The sequence below is a fragment of the Coturnix japonica genome, chromosome 1, assembly GCF_001577835.2.
Source record: "Coturnix japonica isolate 7356 chromosome 1, Coturnix japonica 2.1, whole genome shotgun sequence".
In the NCBI taxonomy this organism is placed as follows: domain Eukaryota; kingdom Metazoa; phylum Chordata; class Aves; order Galliformes; family Phasianidae; genus Coturnix; species Coturnix japonica.
The window spans coordinates 60,293,316-60,313,584 of NC_029516.1; the positions used below are offsets into that span (position 1 = coordinate 60,293,316).

The 20,269-nt window shown below is 39.5% G+C and overlaps 1 protein-coding gene across 4 annotated transcripts in view; it reads left to right on the forward strand.

The window, feature by feature from the left end:
• The window catches only part of SOX5 (SRY-box transcription factor 5), a 628,709-nt gene that overhangs the window by 140,121 nt on the left and 468,319 nt on the right, over positions 1–20,269 (forward strand). For 3 of the 4 annotated variants that reach the window (XM_015868603.2, XM_015868595.2, XM_015868586.2), the window contains one exon: positions 6,961–7,047. The gene's annotated coding sequence lies outside the window, so the exon portion shown is untranslated. Of the gene's footprint in view, positions 1–6,562; positions 6,691–6,960; positions 7,048–20,269 lie in introns of those variants that run through there. The other variant, XM_015868610.2, reaches the window with a different exon arrangement.

Sequence of the window (20,269 nt, forward strand, 5' to 3'; positions counted from 1 at the left end):
TGCCTATTCTCGAGGGCATAGCATTTAAAACTATACAAATTGAGTTCCAAGACACTATCAATGACAGCTCAGTTTAGCGTTAAGGTTCTTAAAGAAAATTACTCTTGCATTTTGAGTCACGTAAGAAATGGGATACTTTTATCAGAAAGTTTTAGTTTTAAAGCTTTCCTGGAAAGCTGTAAACAAAGCAGAGAGAAAAAATGAAATCCCTGATATTAAAAGCATGCTTCTACGAAGATTGCAGTTTTATGAGTGCTTCTTTCTTTTTCTTCTTCTTCTTCTTCTTCTTTGTTTTTTCTTTTAATGAGACAATTTAGATATTATGGACAATTCTTATTTTTGGCTTTTTTTTATTTTTATTTTTTTATTTTATTGAAAATGGGGATTAGAAGAGTAGAAGCTGAGCTCACTAGGGGGGATAGAGAGAGAGGGCTTGAATTTGACAAAGTAACTTCTCTGTTCCCACCTTATCCTTTTGAGCTCTACGTGCTTCCCGTGTTAGAGAAAATGGCCATTTCTCCATATGCATTCTACACATTTTGTGTTGATAATAGTGGGCTTGGGGATTAACATCAGAATGCAAGATATGGTCCAATACAGAAAGATCCATCTATACTATTTTAAATACACTTGTTAACAAAGATTTAACAGTCACTTCATTGTCTGCTATTCATCATATTCACACATGTGGGACGGGCATTAACAGATTGAGCTACATCTTTTCATTTCAATTCTGTAGCAGCATCTCTATGCAGTAATATTTTATGTAGTAATAATTTTCTTCCTATTACAGATTTTCTAACTGTGTTAATGGCAACAGACTGGCCACAGAGACATTCGTGAGAACTACCTTTGCAGTGACATTTAAACAATTTATTTGATCTTGCTTTTGCATATCAGCTCATGCCTTTTTTTACTCTGTTGTCGACCTTAGGAGATCGCTGTATATAATTGTGGGTCTTTCAATCACATCTAAGTTTACAAAAAGCTATGCAAATTTCTGCAGTGTGTTATTTCTGAAGTCTTTAATATTTGCAGTGTGTACATGGTCAGGTGGATATCCCTTGACTGCATGGATATGTTTAAGTAGAAGCTACCCAGCAGCTCCAAGGCTGGTTGCTGAGAGCAGCTGTGACTTAACTAAGGATGCTATCTCTTAAGGGCATGTAGCTGTTGGAAATCTACTTTTGCTTACCTGAAAGTGGGAGGTGCTATCAATATCCACTTCCTCTGTATGCTAATAGAAAAAAAAAACAAAAACAGAAAGGGGTTGATGGCATGGGTATTCTATATATCTCACAGTTTACCTTGTTGTACATAATTATCAGTCATAATTTAGAGAAACTGAAATGTACAGTTTTGTGGCTGAAGGTTGTTATTGATGTGGGAGTGCTGTTGGCTAAAAGCCTAAAATGAGGACGTTTTGCTTTGTGAGGGCATATTTCATCCTGTGCTTGATGCAGCTTCACCCATACTTGACCATTTGCAGGAGAGCTCTTGGAATGAGCATGGTTAAAACCAATTACTGGTACTATTGTTGCTATGACTGCCATTGGTTTCTATCAGAATCAAAAATTCTGGTCTAAAGAGTCGTTGTAAAACTGTGTGAGCCTCAAAACAAGGAGAATGAAAAGCAACAAGTTATCTCAGCTAATTGGAAAAAATACGCTTATCAGTTAATTGATTAGCATATGTCATAGAGCTGATTTCACAGAACTTTTTGTTCTGTGGAAATGATTGGGAAAAATTTAAGAGTGCTGCTGAATTTTTACGTCAACACTAACATTCCCCTTCATTGCAATATGTATTAAAAGCAGTGGACTCTAACACACTGAGGATGTTTATATGTGGATTACCTGTTGTATTATGGCCCTTACTGACAAACCACTTGAAGCATACGATTAATCTCTTCAATTGCTGTTGAAATGATTAGTTCTTGCTAAGAGATAAACTCATGTGTTTTAAGTTTGTCATAAATGTTTATAGGATGAGGTACAACTTTATTTACTGTATTTCATGTATCCCTTCATTTCCCAACCCTAGCTGTGAAAAGCAGAGTTGCTGCCTCAGAAAGCGATGTAAAAAGAAATCTGGTCGCTTCAGTGGGTCAAGCAGCTGTCCTTAGTGTATGTTGTCATACGATGTGTTGTTACTGGATTACTGAACTGGTTTCTTTGTCCTCGTGTAATAGCCTGTCTACAAACGATAATAATCACGGTATGTGTCACATTTGGTTCTCTGAAGCACCAAAGATTCTCTGTTGAAGGGGAAAATTCAAAGCAATCATCAGTTCTCCTAAAATTGTCGGTTTTGGTTTCCACGTTCATACCAATTTAGTGCCTGGGTCTGATTTTTCCATTATCCTGCATCTTATATGCAACCGTGGTTTGCTGTCTGAAATGAGTAGTCCAACAATAAGACAAGGGAAAATCAAGCTTTCTGTCCTAAGGGTAAAGAAAATTATATGTAGTTCAACTTTCTCAAGTGACAACATTAATTAGGCTGCTACTACAGACAACTGTGTGTAGGCACTGATAATTCGGTATTTTCAGGGCGCTTCCAGTTAGAAGAATCACGAATCAGTCAATTACAGGATATGTTTTCTTGGTGATTCCTTCATGTGTAGCTTTTAAAAAATCATCTGTGGAAATTTGCAATCACAGGAAGTGAAACCAAAGGTCTCCTTGGACTTTCCTCTGATTCGCTATTTCATTTGCTTCCTTCCTTTGGATGTGTGCTGCCTAAAGCTTGCTTGGCCTGTGCCTACATTGTATGCAGGCCCATCTGGTGTCTCCGTTAGGACCAGTCTGACTGTTGCAGAGCAAAGAGTATCTCACCCATCTCTAGAGCAAAAAGAAAAGAGATTAAATGTGGAGTTGGAGACATGAGTGTGTCAGGAACATAGTAGCTCTTTCTACTGTGTTTTTTCCCCCTTCTATGATTTGTTCTTTTTTGCCTTTTTGGTTTTTGTTTTTTTTTTTGTAATCGAGTTTCATTTGTTTGGGCAAGTTTCTTGCCATTTACCTTTGCATTTACGTCTCCTATTGATTGGCAATTTTTAAACTGTTTATTGTGCTCTTTTGTTTAGCTTTTCAAGAGCTAAAACAAAAGCCACCAGGCCCTGTGAGGGACACATTTGCATGCGGCGAGCGTTGCCCGAGGAAAAAGTAATTGCTAATGCATATTTATGTGGCACAAATTTGCCATTTGTTTATGCATAAAATTATCAATAGTGCAGGGCGGCCCAGCCGTAGAAAATGGTGACCTTTTTAGCTTAATAAATAGAAATCAGCTGTTATTGTGAAGAGATCAGCCATTTATTCCGTGTTGAGGGACACTGTCGGGAAAATGTAGATTGGTGCCGGCAATATCATTAAATGGAAGGCCAGTGACCCTTTCGGTATAGTCTATTATACTTTATCTAATAGGGGATAAATTACTCTGGTTGGCAAATAGATTAAAAAAAAAACAACCAACAACACCCCTCTTATTCCTCAGCTATACGACCAGGTAGTAACAGGTAGTAGGTACTGAGGAGGTAATGTTGCACAAGCCTGCTGATGGTATTTTTCTAGCAGAAATGTGACTTAAGAAAAATAATAACAATACCAAGGAAAAAGTAAACTACCACCAACACACCCAGACACAAAACAACCCCCAAACTCATTCTGTTTAAACCAGTTTTGACCATCTGGGTTTGGAGTAGGTACAGTGACTGAGGCCAACCTGTGATTCTTCCACATTTGCATCACCAGAATTTGCCAGATTATAAGTCAAGACACTGAAGGCCTCATTTGCCAGATGGTTGCTCAGGAGCTGTAGCAAAAGTCTTGTGCTTCTCCCCTAACTGACTTCAACCTTAATGAGCAGACTTTGGACTTGAAGATTTTCAAAACTCTCTGCCATAAGCCTCAGGAAGTTCATGTGAAAATGAAAGTATGTGCTAAAACCTCTGTGTTTCTCTTGTTCTGCTCTCTATAGCGCGCTACAATGTGTGTAACTGGAAGCAGGTTTATCCACCCCAGAGGTGAAACATGGAGAGATGTGAGTTACAGTAACTGTAAATGGTTGTGTTTTCTGTGCTTTTGTGTGACGAGCTGGGCATTTGGTTTTTTACCCTTGTGTAATATCCAGAAGATGTCTGTGATGGCAGTATTTTATTTCTGAAGTTCTCTGTTAGATGATGAGATAACGGGGCTGAGTATGCAGATGAGGTTACAGTGCATAAGGTGAGATCCCACCCGTTATCAGTGTGGGACTGCCTGCCTCCAGCTCCTGCTTTCGGAAGCACCTCCTGTTATCCTGTGATGGGAGAAGGGCAGATCAGAGGCTTTGCTCTGTTTGCTTCCTAAAGACCTATCACAAGCTAAGGTCATAATTGCAGAAAAGCCACCACAACATTTGTTCTTGAGTGGCATCTTCCTGATGGCCTCAGTAAAGCTGCAAAGAGGTGGACACAGAAACCTGTCAACTGCATCTCTGGAGGCTGGGCTTGGAGGCACAAGCATTGAAGGCTGCGTCAAGTCTTTTGTTTTCATCACTATCCATATTCAGGAATAGTTGTTTTATATATATACATATATATACATATATAAATGAATAATACTTAATATAGATAATAAAACGTGGTATAGGATTTATTACAGAGTAGAATCACAGAATCATAGAATCATAGAATCACAAGGTTGGAAAGGACCTACAAGATCATCTAGTCCAACTGTTCTCCCTCTACCATACCTACAGAAAACCACTAAACCATATCTCCTAGCTCCCTATCCACAGTATATATAATGCAGTACACTATAAAACCATGATAGAAGACTTTGTTGAGAATGTGTGCTTCTGTTCTCATCTTCCTCATGCCAACAATTTCCTCTTGTACCAGGAAAGTTCTTGTGTCTCCTGTCTGTGTTTCTTCATGCATTTAACTCCTATGCACAGAACTCTTGCCACTTTCTGCAATTCTGCTCTTGCAGTCATCCCAAATAATGGTCCCAGACCATGTTGCATTAAACAGAAGTACAGTCAGACATGTTATGGAAACAGAGAGAAAGTCAAAGGAATGGTTGGAATTATAAATCTTCTTGGGTACATCCTATGGAAACCTCAGTTATGGTGAAATGAAAATTAACTGCAGAGTGAGATACAGGTTTCTCAACAAGGTGACAGATCCTCTTTTGGCTGGTTCTGTCACTCCGCTCAGAACCATAATCAACAGCCAAGGTTTCTGAAGTCTCTGTAAGAATTTGGGGGCCACATCATCTTCTTGTTAATAAGCTGCTATAATTAGATGGCATTTTTACCTTTATGAACAGATTTTTATTATTACTTAAATTGGCTTATTCCAAGTCTGTGGGGCTTTTTCCCCCCACAAAGGATTCTTTCCTATACAGATATCCCCAGCTCTGCTCCTGTAAAAGCTCTTTGTCTATACATCAAGGCTCACAGCCTATCATTAGCCTCAGTTTTACTTTCTCTTTTTGAACAGTCATAAAATAACCCCTTTGAAGTATGGGTTTTTGACAAAACTAGAAATATTTACATAGATAAAATTAACAAGTAGAATATTCTTAAGTGCATTGTGTGGAAAGAAGCGGGGGACCCACACTGTTATAAATTAACCTGGTTCTAGCTGAAATTCTAGTTCAGGACATGATCACTATTTTTCCAGTTAAAGTGGTGGCGGTTGTTATTTCTGCTTGTTTTTTGTCATATCTACGCATGCTTAGGTGCCTTGGTCTACTTGTGGTACTTTGCAGTGCTGGTAGGGCCTACTGTCTGGTAGGTCTCACAGATCTTTGTTGGTTTGATTGTTTTTTAAATTATATTTATTATTAAAGAAAATTTTGCTGATGTATCTTCACTGAAGACTGATTTTTTTTTTTTTTCTCTCTCTCTCTCTTCTTAAACATAAGTAATTTGAAAAGCCCATCGAGATACTTATCTTTACAAGAGCAGGATTCATGTTTGAGGAAGCTTGTGTGCAAAACATTGAGAAAACATTTTTGTTTTCCTCATCTGACTGCTCATAAACAAAATAGGAAATGTAGGTTTGTCTATAGAAATTCTTCTTGCATGAAGAAGTCAGCACTGAACAAGGAATGGGCATCTTTTAAACCTATTCCACCAGCCTACCCTTGGTGCCTCTTCTGCTCCCTGGGTGCTGTCAGAGCTGTAGGGCTGGCAAAGCAATTACATGCACTTAAACCAATAGAGAAAGTGCTTGGGTTTAGATATGGAGGGTACTGACTTTACAATTTGGTTGAGGGTTTCTGGATGTTTCCTTTTTTTTCTTTTTTAACTTTATTCATCAGCTGCAGGGGATGAGGTGGGGATTGGGATGTCACACTGCCCAGCTTTAGTGGTTGAAGTGTTGGGCTTTCAGTCACACTTGGGTATCATCTCAGGAAACTCAAGTGTGACTCAGAGTCCCACTGTGTGTGAATAACCCTCCTAGCCATTGAGTGACAGCTCAAAGTAAAGGCAAATGCAGAGGACTTCGTGCTCCCAGTCTCATCCTTGCACCACTAACCATGCAAAACAGTCTAATCATGCAGGCATCTTATACTGGTGATATAAAAACAGAATCAGCAAGTGTTGGTTTGGTGTTCAAACTCTCCAGAAGAACAGGAATATGTAGTTCTGTCTTCCTCCTAGTTTGAGCTTCATATTGATTTATCATGAGAAGAGGTGCGGCTTGAGTTCTAATAATGTCTAGTTTTCTTTTTTTTTCCTCCTCTTTTGCTATTACATATTTCTATGGCAGCTTTTACGTGTGATATATTTTGGGTCACACATTAATTTACACCAGTCTCTGTTCTGCAAAAAAGAGTTCACAAACTAAACAAAAAGGAATGAGGAGGGGGAAGTCTAGCACAGCCCAGGCTTTTGTTTCATGTTTTGGATGCATTCTCTTTTTAAAATAAAATTGTTGATACGCATTTGCTTTTATTTTTCTAGCCTTCCTCTTGCTGATGACCGGGTTCCTGTTTGATCCTGTTTATAAGCTTCCGAAGGCTGAAAATAACCTCAACTCCTCTGCATCAGGTAGGAAAACAAAACTCTATGGAGACACACTGCAATTACTCTGGAGCAATATGGAAGGGTGGGGTGTGAAGGAAGAGCTTGTGGGAGAAAAAAGAAGGTTACTAGGTTACCACAAAAGACATTAGTGTACACAGTCTTCCTCACCCACTCTTTCGGACTGGGGAGAAGGGGGAGGAGTGGGCATATCTGTAAATGAAAAAAGGCTGTTCCCCATGATGTGTAATTCAAGTGTAGATGCTTAAAGTTTATCTGTACTGTTCAAGCAGCACTGTCATTCTATTTCAACGTATTCAAAACCTCCCAAAATACAATTTTGAAAGATTTAGAGGGGGTGAGTACAATTTAACAATTTCCTGGTGAGATTAAAAAAAAAAAAAAGAATCCCTAAATTATTGTAAACTTCTGTATATGCATGTATATGCACATACAAATATATATAAAATCAGTATTGATGTCTAAGTAGAAATATAAGCACTATATTTCTTAGAAACACTTTATAAAATGACATACCTTGCACTTAGGGAGAGTGGGTGGAAGAGAATTTGGTTGAATGTTACTGTTGGCCTGACGGGAGCCTCATCTCAGGTAATTCCACAGTTAGAGCATCACCTCGATCCTGCAGTAGTCTATGCTTAACCTGGCTACCATGAATAGTAAATATTTGCAAAATTACAGGTTGATGGTCAAGCACTTCCTTAAGTTATGTTTTAGTTTCGTTTTAATGTTCTTTATCTTGCTGTCAGGAAGAGTGGAACTTGTGAAATGCTTCTAAGTGCGATGAGATTGTCCTAGGGTTAGGCTTTGTCTTGTCTATCAGGTTGCTGTCATAGTCAGATAGTCACATAGTATAATTTGTCCACATGCAGAGGGCTGTTCCATGGTTCTTGTTGGGACAAAATTTATAATTAACTCCAAATGTGGGTGTGTGAGAATAAGGGATAGTATTCTGGTGTAAATCAGTGGTTTTATGCTTTGTAGTGAGGTCATAGGAATGTACATGAGATGACAATCCAAGTTACAGCACTTCAAAATGAGTGATTTAACATTGAAAAGTTTTGTGATTCACTTTTCTCTTTTCTAATTGTCAGAAGTAAGATATGACATTCATGTATTTCTTCCTCTTCTAAGTAATCTTATCAAAGAAGAAATCACTAATTTACCAACCAGTGCTTAATAATCGAGGAAGTGAAACTTCTACTTGAGAGGAAAAAAAGAGTAATTCTTTGCTGAGTTGCTGAACGATTTTAAATAATGTAAGCTCTCCATGTACTGGGCAAATGACTGTGTTTTTTTTAAGGCTTTCATTCTGAGAAGGGGTCAGCAGCCTTTGAGAATGAGCCGCTTTGTTGACAAATCTGTCCACTAAACCGAATGGCATTAATTAGAACATCAAGCAGAAGATCCTTACTTTTTGATGTGGGTGGGGTTATCAACAAAAAATTTATAATAAATTTGATTGAAGATGATTTTAAAAGGTCTGCCACCTGTAGATAAAAATGTGCATTACTACACATGATAATTACCAAGACTGAAGGCCGTGACATGATCCGTTGACCTTTTGAAATCAAAACACTTACTATAAAGAAAAAAAAGCACCAATTTCTCCAGCTATGTTAAAATAGGACTTGTCTATATATCCAGCTGTATCGGTGCACTGTAATATATCTAGGGAAAAAGACACTTTGGATTATCTGTTAGACTCAAGTTTCCCATCTTCTCCTCTGTGGGCTTATAAATCTCTGACTGATTTTGTATGTGTTGAGAGATCTTTTTTTGATCTAATGAAATCGCTAAAAATATTCAGGTGTCTGAGACGGGAGCAAAACATCTCTGAGCCACCCTACAAAAATAAACTAGTTTTGTGTGCGCAGGATGAAAGAGTACAGGAACAGATTTCAGCTTCAGGCTTTCTAGAGGGGCATTTGCGGTGAGGGAGGGGAGAAATAACCCAGCAACTATCATTGTAAAAATTATGAAAAGCGCTTTGATGGTCCTTTTTAAAGTCAGTTCACTGAATGGGGGCCAAAGCAAAAGCCTGAAAGGCAACTCGTAGCTTGCTGTTAACAGCGTAATCCCATCGCTGCTGTTTGCGATTGAGAATGAGTGTTTCTGCGTGCAGTAATGGTGAGAAAAACTAAAGGGAAATAAAGGATGCGAATGAAAGATTTTCTGTTTTCATATGAGTACTTGGAACACCAAGCAAGCGAAGAAGCAGCAATTTTAGCTAAGCTTAATGTAATAGAAGACCACTGCACCCAAACTGTCTCAGCAGAACTTCCTGCATAATTAGATTGTAAATCTTCTCAACTGAGGAAGTTTTGCCCAGGGTCAGATTGTCTAAGTAATAATCCATTCTACATAAATTAGAAGATTTGAACTGCTGGGATACCTTATTACATTAGTTTTGTTTTTATTCCTAATATAACTAAGGAGAACAAATGCAACAATTCTTTTTCCTTTTCTTCTTTTTAATTATGTTTCATCTCTTTAACTTTCGATTACCTCAGAAGGCCTTTCCTTGTAGGTTTTGGATTTTTCCTGGGCAATGATGATGAAGTTGATATCTAGGCAAATTAATATATTTTTAATATACTTTCGAAAGTGATACTAGTGAATCTTTTGTGAAGTATTTACCAAGAGATGCTGCTGCTCCTTATTGTGCTTGTGTTTTCTGTGATGCTGAAGTTTTACCTCACTCTGTGACTCCTTTGTTCTGCAAAGAATAGAATTGCCATCTTGAGGGTAAGAATTAATGGACATCAATTTACCAACAGTTAAGATTTTAATTCAATTATTTTCTTCGAGTAAAATGAGACTGTGCTTACTCAACTTGCATATACAGCTGTATGTAAAAGTGGCAGGGGGTTAAATCCTGAGGTCATTTTTTTCAGTCAAAAATCACCACTGGGATTTCAGCATTTGACTTACACAGAGGGAACAACTTGCAGTGTAACAGCAATTAATGTGTCTTGTTAGTGATGTTTTTTGTTGTTGTTGCTGTTTTGTTTTGTTTTGCTTTTATATCTGACTTCCCCTACAAAATGGAGGGGTGGCCAACTATGTAGGAAAACTTGTATTTTTATAATAGATCTAGAGGTTGTTATTGTATTTCAAAGGATCAGAGAATTGTTTGAGTTCAAAGGAACCCTTAAAGGCCATTTAGTCCAGCTCCCCTGCAGTGAACAGGGACACCTACAGCTCAATCAGGTTGCTCAGAGCCTGGTCCAGTCTGACCTTGAGTGTCTCCAGGGACAGAGCTTCCACCACCTCTCTGGGCAACCTGTGCCAGTGCTTTATGACTGCCATCATTAAAAACTTCTTCCTTATATCCAGTCTAAATCCTCTTACAGTTTGAAACCGATTCCCCTTCTATCACGACAGATCCTGCTGAAGAGTCTGCACCCTTCTTTCGTTTGTGTTTTTGTTATTACATTTTACTTTTTTTTTTTTCTTTTCACTTTCTTTTTATATAGTGGGAGATGTAGGGACTTCTGCAAAGGCTTGTGACGCTGCAGGCTCCCTGTTGTATTTTGGGCTGTTATGTGTATGCACAAGGTCTAGACCTGCACAATGATACAGCTGGTAGCAGGATCGCAAAACTGGTTTGATCTAGATTCATGGGGATTTTTTTGTCAGATGCGAAAGGGCTGAAGGGAGAACCTACATGGCAAAGAGGTCAGCTTCTGTTGTTAATGATATATTTAAAACATGTCTCTTCTTATTGAAAATTCATGTGTAACATTATGATATATATGCGTACATTTTCAGAGTAAGAGGAAGGGGTGTTGGGAGGGGGAAGCATGAATTCCATGTTTCCAATTCTGTGCCCAGGGGTAGAAAAAATTCAAAAACTGAATGGGTAATTTTTAGATTTGAAAATATAGGAGTATTTTGATTGCCTGATTCTGTCTGCTCAGCTCCCTGCTGACTCTGTGCTCAGCTTACTGGCAGAGCGCTGGCGGCTGAAGGCAAAGCCTAAATTCTGCTGGGGACATGAAGAGGTCCTGAAAACAGAGGTATCCCCAGCCCAGTGTCACCCTTCTCTCAACAGTGGTGCAAAGAACAGCAAGTTTTTAATTTTTCTCTATTGCTGTGAGACTGTAGTGGCTGTGGGAAAGCAATACTGCTTTAGAAGACATGAAGGAAAGAAACTGAGGATCTGTGAAAGGCCTTTTTAACTGATATTTTGGGAAAACAGAGCAGTGTTCAGGTTCCCCTGGAAGCGCATGCGAGAAATGGAAGTTGGGAGATAGGTCCAAGTCAAAAATAATGTTTTAAAATCCAAACTCTCCATTGTTACTGCCATTTTAATTCATGTAGAATTACTTTTACGTATTTAAGTTGTTATTATTATTTAACAGCAAGTAGCACCGTCTTTTCTCAGGAGCTCCAGAAATAAAGAAAATCAGACCTCCAGACTACTTTTGAGGCAGAAATAATCCAACCATTATTTCTGGTGTAAAAGGTTTGTGAATAGCATCATTTGCCTAGAAGCTGTTTTCCAACCTAATAACTCCCAGAATAATGACCTAAAACTGTTTCCAAGAGGATTAAGGCCCATATAACTATTAGGAAATATAAGTTTTTGAAAAAGCCTGTTTCTGATTGGCTGAGAGGTGAGTTTTGATTTAGGTTAAAGCCGCTTGCTTAGGAGCATCAGTTTCAATCTCTCTGAAGTCAAAAGTGGTGAAGTAATCCTCTGGAGAAGGATTGTCTGAGGGTTATTATATATATATGTAGCATATGTGTGTATATGGAGTTATTACTTATTGCTGTAATGACCTCAAAGATGGTCGTTTAACTGGGTTTTTAATCCGTTTGGGAGGGAGGTTTTAATCTTGGGCTTTAGATTGCCTTGGGAAAAAAATAAAAAAGTATTCAAAATGGGCTGAGATAGTAGGTGGACACTTAGCTTGTTGGTTAATCATCACCTGAACACTCTGCCTTGGGGAAACCAGAACAGAGAATTGACTGTCTGCCATGGTATGGGTGTAGTTTTAAGGTTGCGCACTTGCTGTGTGTGCAATTGCTAATTGCTTTTTTAGCTACTGTGATCTGTAAAGAGGAGGGAGGAGAAAATGTGGGCTCAGAGTGACTTGGGAATATCTGCAGCACAGGGGTCAGGCATTAACAGTTAGAGGAAAGCATGGATTTGCGGCTGAATCCCTTTGATAGAAGTACAACTCAGTGAGCAGCTCTTTAAATTGGCAAAACTTCCCAACCGTGCATCAAAATACTGGTGACAGACTTTTGCAGAAGAAAGCACGTGTATTCTTGCTGAAATGGTGGTTAACCACCTTTTTCATTTTTTCTTTTTCTTTTTTCTCTTTTTTTTTTTTTTTTTTTACCTTTTTGAAATAATTGGGGACAGTGCAGTAGCTTCTGTCAGGATCCCCAGAGTGTTTCAGCAGTTCTTACTGAAGTCCTGAAACTACCAGGGAGTTCAGGCAGCTTTCTCACAGGGTGCCTTTACTGCCCACACTCAGGATTGTTTTGTTTACGTCCCATAGTCGCACAAGGTGGTGAAAGCAAAGCAAATATCTGGCATTAGCAGAGAAAAATAAAATTGGTTTAGTTCTGTAAGCAATGAGTATCACCTGTCACCTGGGAGTTTGTAATGATACGCTTGTGCTGTATTAAATCTGGCCTTGGGTAAGGTTGGTCTTGTGTGCAATGTAAAGGTGAGTCAGCAAACTTTTTCACTGGGGGGGAAAAAAGTGCCAATTTTGAGAGACTGAAATCGACATTTAAAAAAGCACAGAAATAGAATATATATATTAGTGGTGATATTTAACAAATAGCTGAACTGGACTCAGTTTGGAGAAACTCGCTTCAATAATTTTTCGCAGTAGTTGACTATAGCCACGATAAGGACAGGCAAAGAAGTGCTGGCTGATCAGATCTATGACCAAATTCTTATTTCTGATGCAAGATGCACAGTGCCAAAAATCTGATGCATATGCTGAGGGAAGATTTTTCTGGTTCTGTATGTACTATAAATATATTCCACATGGCTTTATACAAAGCTCTCTGTTATTTCAGTAAATCACAAGCTACTAAGCCAAATCGAAAGAAGGTGAAGCTCTGAATAAAATTCGGTAACATTTTATGACTTGAAACTTTCTTTTAGAGTATATTTGTTTCATTACTTTGTGGCTTTGATGGTCTCAGTTGGGTAAGCATTGAAAAGAAGCAAAAATCTTTTCACAAAGTTGTCTTGTTGCAGTTAGGCTTGCAGACACGGAGGAAAAAAAAATCCTGGTATGTATTATTTTTTTCCTAAGTAGTCTGGATTTCAGTTTAAAACAGGGAATATATAGTTTCTAGTTAAAATAAATTATGAAATACTGCTGATGAAGATGTCGCTTGATATGAGTTTTGCCAAGCTGCTTGTCTAGTTTGAATACAAGTCTTTCCTGGGTTTTCATAGCAAAACTCTGTGCTTCCTCCATTCCCAGGTGTAGGACCAAGAGCGTGTTTTGCAGCTTTGTCTCTCTTAGCCTGCAGTCAGGTCTATATGGTGGCCCTGCGCCTCCTCAGCATCTCCCCATGCAACAATGAAAATAAACCTAGCAGTTGTCTATCTGGTTTCTGTTTTTTAATATAAGAACACTGAATTCCAGCATTTGAAAATAGAAAGATTAGAAATGAGAGTGGAAGTGGAGGAAAAGAGTTTGGTAAACCTATGCAGCAAACTAAGAGCAGAACTGCAGAGCTATTTCTGTGCTGCAAGCAACAGGTCACACTAGTTCTTCCCAATCCCTGTTGTACCAGAGCTAAAGGAACTTGAATTCCTTTTCTTTTAATTGTTTTTGTTGGTGTTTTGTTGTTTTATTGTTTCGTTGATGTTGTATTTTGTTTTCCAGCAGCAGTTTGATGTTTCCAGTGTAAAGAGCTGTCACGATTGGTGATACAAATGGATCATCGTCCCACTTGGTTGCTTGTCCCTTGCCCATTATCAGAATTACACCTTCTTACTGCATTTTCTTCCACATGCACAAGCTTGTATTCTTTCTATAGCTGTACATTTGAGCTGATAAACAGTCAGCTTCCTGCCACGCATTGTCTTGTGCAGCTGCTAAGAAAAAGCCAAGAATAAACCAGGCTGGGGTTGTTACTTATACCTGTGACACCACGGTGGTTATCACTGGGTTTGGAAAATTTCGGGGCAGTGGTATTGCACCATACAGTCAAGGGAAGTATCACTGGAGGTGTGGGGCAAGGTAAGCAAGGAGGGCAGCACCAGTGAAGCTGGGCTTTTGGATCTCACAGGCAGGTTTCAGCAGTGTCCATTAGAACAGTGCTCTGTGTCTTTCTGAGCTCCTGCCTCACTGCACACCTCCATTGGGGTGCCGATGCGGCAGCACCCTATGGCTGATCTCAGGCCGTGGGCTGGGAACCTCCATGCTGGGAGAGCCAGGGCTCCAGCAGTGCCAACCTGGAAGACAGGAGAGCTGATGGCTTTGATTTCTGTGCCTTTGAAAGGGTTAAAACCAAGGTGCTCTATTGTATTAATGATGGTTGTCTCTCCACAGAGCCCATTGGGCTCTTTCAGGGGCCTCTCAAAACAATGAGTGCAGTGAGGCTGTTCTGTCTAATTACTCCAAGACAGGGATGCTAAAGAGGAATTAATGACAGTTGACAAGTGCAATTAATAATTATAGCAAAGCCGGGAGTCATGCAGCAGGCAGATGACAATAACAGGGTAACTGTACATGACAGCTTTCATCCGTTCCCCCCCCCAACCCTTTCTTTCTTTTACCCTTTAATGTGAGCTGCTGCATGCAGCCAGGCCTCGTCTTGCGCTGACAGAGAGGGAGAAGGCGCTGAGATCTGGTCACTGGGCTTTGGCCGAGTTCTCACCTCCCCTCAGTTGTTCCCTCTTAAAATAAATAATAAAAATGAAAAATAAATAAATAATAATAATAATTTAAAAAAAAAAAAAAGGCCAGCACCAACTTAGCAGCACAGGCTTCTGTTAGCTTTCACGGTCAGGTGTTGACAAGACTGCTTAAAATTCATGTTGGGAGATTGGAAGGAGAAGGGGACAGGGAAAGGCAGCAGCAAGCTGGAGTTGAAGTGGGATTTCCATATCAAAGGCCAGGCCTTTGGCTCTGAATGGTAATTAAAGTACCCAGATTTCATCTCCTTGGTCAGCTCATGAAAAGGAAAAAAAAATTAGAGAGAGGATTTTTTCACTCCCTTTAGACTACAGTACAGCAAGCAGTAAATTAAATGAAAGTTGAGCTAAAAGGTGCCTAACGCTTCAATCTTTTGCATCTAATAGAATCTATGATGTTTTTAAAGCATTTATTCAGTTCACATCTTCATCTTGCTGTGATTATAAAGGATATCATGTCTGCTTACATTTATTGGGCACACATCTTGGCCATCCCAGGGTTGTAAAAGGATTTCACTTTGCATTATGTTGCTGTTGTGTTATGGCCTTTTGGTTAATAAAAAAAATAAAAAAGCAACAGAAAAAAAAAAATGGGGGGGGGGGGAGAGAGAGAAAAGAGGCACATTTCTGTGTAATTCCTGGCTGGTCATTGTAAGAACAACCAACACTGAGGACCAAATAAGTGCAAATTTAATGAAGCATGGGGAACCAGTAATGAGATACAACAGCCTCTCACCTTGAGGTTGCTGGTTCAGATCTAGACTGGGGCACTATGGGAAGTGGCCAGAAACCAGCAGCCACGTGGCAGTAAATGTGCAATGTTCTGTCACCTCAGTGCGGTTCCCAGTGGCACACAGCGATGAAATTAAAACTTTACTTGCCTTTGCTAATGGTGTCTCTTCAGGGACAAGGGCTGTGTGAGCTCTGGATTTCACGCCCCTCACTTGAATCCCATTCAAGTCATGCTGGGCTGTAAAGTGGGGCGCCCTACCCAGTGCTCTCCTCTTGCTCTGGGCTCCAAGGTTGCTGAAACCATTGATTTCACCTTTTGTAGGCAATGGGTAAACATCCAAAGCCTGAGAGTTTCACAAATGTTGCTGGCATCGTGTTTTGCCCTCCAGTTTCTCTTTAGGTCTGGGCTTGCCAAGCAGTCCCTCAACTCCTTGGCCTCCTACCCCTCGGTTTGCACCTCAGTAGGCCCATGGACGCACCCTCTGGTCCCAAGGGAAAAAACAGTTCATATCTTCTCATTTCTGCTCTGTTACTACAGCAAACGGAAAGGATCCCGACCTTGAGTTTCGGAGTTGTGTGTGTCTAATTAAAGGTGACCAGACTGAGTCTCATTTACCTGCGGGCTGAGTCAGAGCCTGCCATAACTCACTGGAAATGCATCTTGTGGCCCCAGTGGATGCTGGATCAGTTCCCTGAGTTGAAACCCTGCAGTCTGAATGTATTGGTGCATTTTCCTACAGTTACATCTCAGCTATTACAAATGCAGGCCTTCTGACACAACCCTTTTATTATGATACGTTACAGATGTAGGCAGTGCGAGTGGTGTCCTCACTGTATTAATATAGCTGCTGTGCCAGAAGGTGTGGGAGGAGCTTGTAACAAAAACTTTGAATGATTGAGATCAAAATGTGAAAAGAGAGGGGAAAAAAGGGCAAATTACCGCAACTAATAGTAAGAACATAAAAATGAGCCAAACTAAATTCTAGCTGAACTCAAAACCACCCTGAACTTCTGAGGTTTACAAATGTAGACTTGTATTCTAAATACTGGGACTATTTTTCTTCTTCCCCACCTCTTTTTCTTCCTTCTGTACTCTTTTCCTTCTCTTTACCTCTCTAAGGCACTCTCTCCTTCCCCCCCCCACCTCTGCTCAAGTGCATCATTTTCTGCTATTGTGTTTAAAAAACTCTGCTGCAGGGGCTCTGAAATGAATAAAAACGTAATCCTCAATGTGCCCATTGTGCACTCTCATTTGTTTTTGCTGTATCGATTTATCAGCGGAGGGAAATTACTTGCTGGAAGAGAGGATGCCAGTCAGAATGACATTTATTTCATAGTACAAGGAGGCTCTCCAGCGTGTTTCCATGTAACCCAGATATTGGAGCTGTAAAAGGGCTTGTAACAAGGTTTAGTGCTATGATTAGATCATGTGGAGCACCTTGCTTTCATAACAACAGGCACTTGGCTGGAGCCGAGGCCTCAGGTTATGGTCAATTTTTTTTTTTTTTTTAAATTCTTTTTTTAATTCCTTTTTTCTTAATACAGAGTATGTAGCTTGCACCCCAAAATAGTTCCCTATTCAAAACTCAACCATGTAAATTTGTGAAATGTCATTTTGTATTTATAAAGCGTCTTTATAAAGGAGCTTTTGTGTGATGGAGCTAAAAGGCAAAAAAGATAACGTATTTACTTATTAATCTCTTTAGCATTGTGCTTCCTTGCATTTCTAGTGAAATAACCCCGTGATTTTAATTCACCAAAGCAAATCTTTTACTCCAGTGGCTGTAAGCTACAGTTGCTCAAGGCTAATAATTACCTGTAAAAATGAAGTGTATTCCTTGTCCCAAGGTATGACAGTCATATATACATGTGGCAAATAAAGATAGAATTCAAGAAGCTGAATACTGGCCACAGTATTGGTGTTCAGCTGCTGTTCCTGGACAGTTGGTGCCATGGGCTTTGCTGTGCTTTCTTGCAGCCAGCATCCATTGAGCTCAGCAGTACCTTTTCAATAGTGTCCAGCAACAGGTGGCTCCAGGGGAGACCCCAGAGCCCAGAACAGGCTGTCCTCTGATGGGTTGCTCTTTAGCAAATGGATATTGGCTTATCTTCTGCAGCATTTCATATACATTTGGATACCTTCTGTTAGAAGACATTCTTAAAAGTCTTGACATATTTATGGCTATTTAAGAACCTGGGCCTGGAAATAACCTTCTGAGTTGTCAAGCTCTTCCTCCTAGCAGGGATATTGATAGCATATAACCTTCATTAATTTCCTGTGATTTTATTTATTGGCATAGATGTGAAGTTGTTGCTCATTTCTTCAAGTCTATAGCTATCTCTCTTTGACTTACCCCAGGTCAGGAGCTCCTGTGGTGTCATATGGAATAGGGCTTTGGGGTGAGATGTGCCCTGTCATTTGGGGGCTGCTCTTGCCCTGAGCCATGATGCTGGCGGGGAACCCACAGCACCTGGCTATGGTTGCAGCATGTAGAAGCTGGCAGCGAAGTGCAGGGAGTTGTGTTTGCAGTGAAGGTTGCTCAACACATTCCATCCTAAAACTCTTCTGAGCTGTTTATAGCTTTCCCAAATGATTTCAGCTTTGGCTGATATTTTCCATTTGGGGTGATTGCTTCAGATGTTAAAAGAAATAAAAATAAAAACTTACTTAAAAGGAATTTTCAGCCCAAATAACTCAGCTGTTCCAAAACTGAGGAAAAAAAAAAAATGTTTTGCTTTTATTAAGAATATTCTTCCCACTGTCTTGACAGGTAGGTCAGCACCCAGGTTACAAGGCTCTGAAATGCCAGTTTTTTTTTTGTATCCGTCAATGTCTTGTAATTTGTTTAACTAACCTGTAGACCTCTTTGCTGGACTGGAACCAGGCGGGTGCTCTCCCAGTTTGGGTGAGCAGAGCTAGATCAAGTCAGCCAGTCTGACTACATGGCTTTTTCCCACTTTATACAGAGGATAATGTTGTTGCCACGATGCTATCCAGCTGAGCTCTGGGGCTGCATTTGAGCTGCAGTTAGCTGGGGATCTCTACTAGCTAAGCTTGACCTGACCTGAACTGCTTCTTTCTAGTCTAGATGAGATATGCTATTTTCTTCCTGAAGTTCAGGTCAGACATGCAGTGAGAGTAAAACAGAAAGAGTAATAGTGGACTGTAGAAAAGAAATAAGATTGAGTAAGTGCCTAGCAGAAGCAGAGGATGATACTCTTGCTTTTGGTGTATTTGGGAGTACATACTAAAAACTGCCTGATGGAACTTGTTGCAGCACTAGGAGGATGGCTCTTCCCTGCAGCAAGAGGCAGGGGTATTTGCTGGAGTGTTGGAGGCTTCTACTTCTACAGGCAGGTCGTGACACTGCACTGAGGTAGCAAAAGACTGGCAAGAGGAAGTAATACTCATCTGAGGAGTAGGAGATGGAGTTTGTGGGTAAGTGATCTTGGTGAAGTAAGTCTTAGCATACCAAGGACTGAGGAGGGCATGAGGTGGGTGGTAGTAGCCAGAAAACCATCTTGGTAGTTTGCTTGGTAGTTTTCAGTGGGGAAGTCTGATATTGTTTAGGAATTATCTCTTCTGTCAGTGCAGTAAGGAATGAGAAGGCTGACTGGTTTTCTTTGTTTTCTGCATACCCAGTGTCATGGTATTTTGACAGCTGTATTTTGAATGAAATGTAGGTACTGGGAACAAACTGATAGAAGGAAAAACTAAGTCGAAATGGTGTTGTTTCAAAATAACTGCTTTGGTACCATAAAGTCTAAAATTATTTAGGCATATGGAAATGTATGTAAAATCAATACACTACTATGTCATTTTTTGCGTCAGAATCAGTGTGTGTCGGTGCTGACAAAATGGCATACATTACCTTTCCCCATCTGTTCCAAACGCATTTAGTGTAGTGTCTTGAAAATCTTTTGCAAGTCATGACATAAATACACAACTGGATGGTGAAACAGAGTAGCAATCTAGCGAAACCTCCTTTGAAGGAAATGGTTTTAATCCTTTTCAGGCAATTAATAATAATAATAATAATAATAATAATAATAATAATAATAATAATAATAATTAAAAAAAAAGAAACAAAAAAAAACAGGAAAAAAAAAGGTTTTAATCTAAGAGTTTGAGTGTTGTAACATTTACCAGCCGTATCCATGTTAAACGTTTCTCACCACCACCACTAGTATATCAGAAAATAGCTTCCAACATGGATAAAATCCAAAATCAATTAGTTCAGTTTCACTTTTTTTTTTTCTTTTTTCTTTTTTCTTTTTTTCCAATTTTCATTGTTAGTTTTTTAAAGAACATCTTCCAGATTGTCTCTGAACTTTGCATGAAAATTAATTTAGTTAGAAGCTTCTTGCCATTTGCGTATTCCAGCCTAGAGAAGCTGCAGATTTGCAGAGATCGCCAGTAAAAATAGTAACATGAATTCTCACACAGGAATACCTGTGTAGATCTTCAAATGGCATTCTTGGTTTGTATTTACATCTTATTGGTTTTGTGCTTTTTTTTTTTTTAGCAGAATAGTGCTTGAACTGTGATGTGTAGTAAAACCATACTACTCTGTCTTACTGGATGAGCAT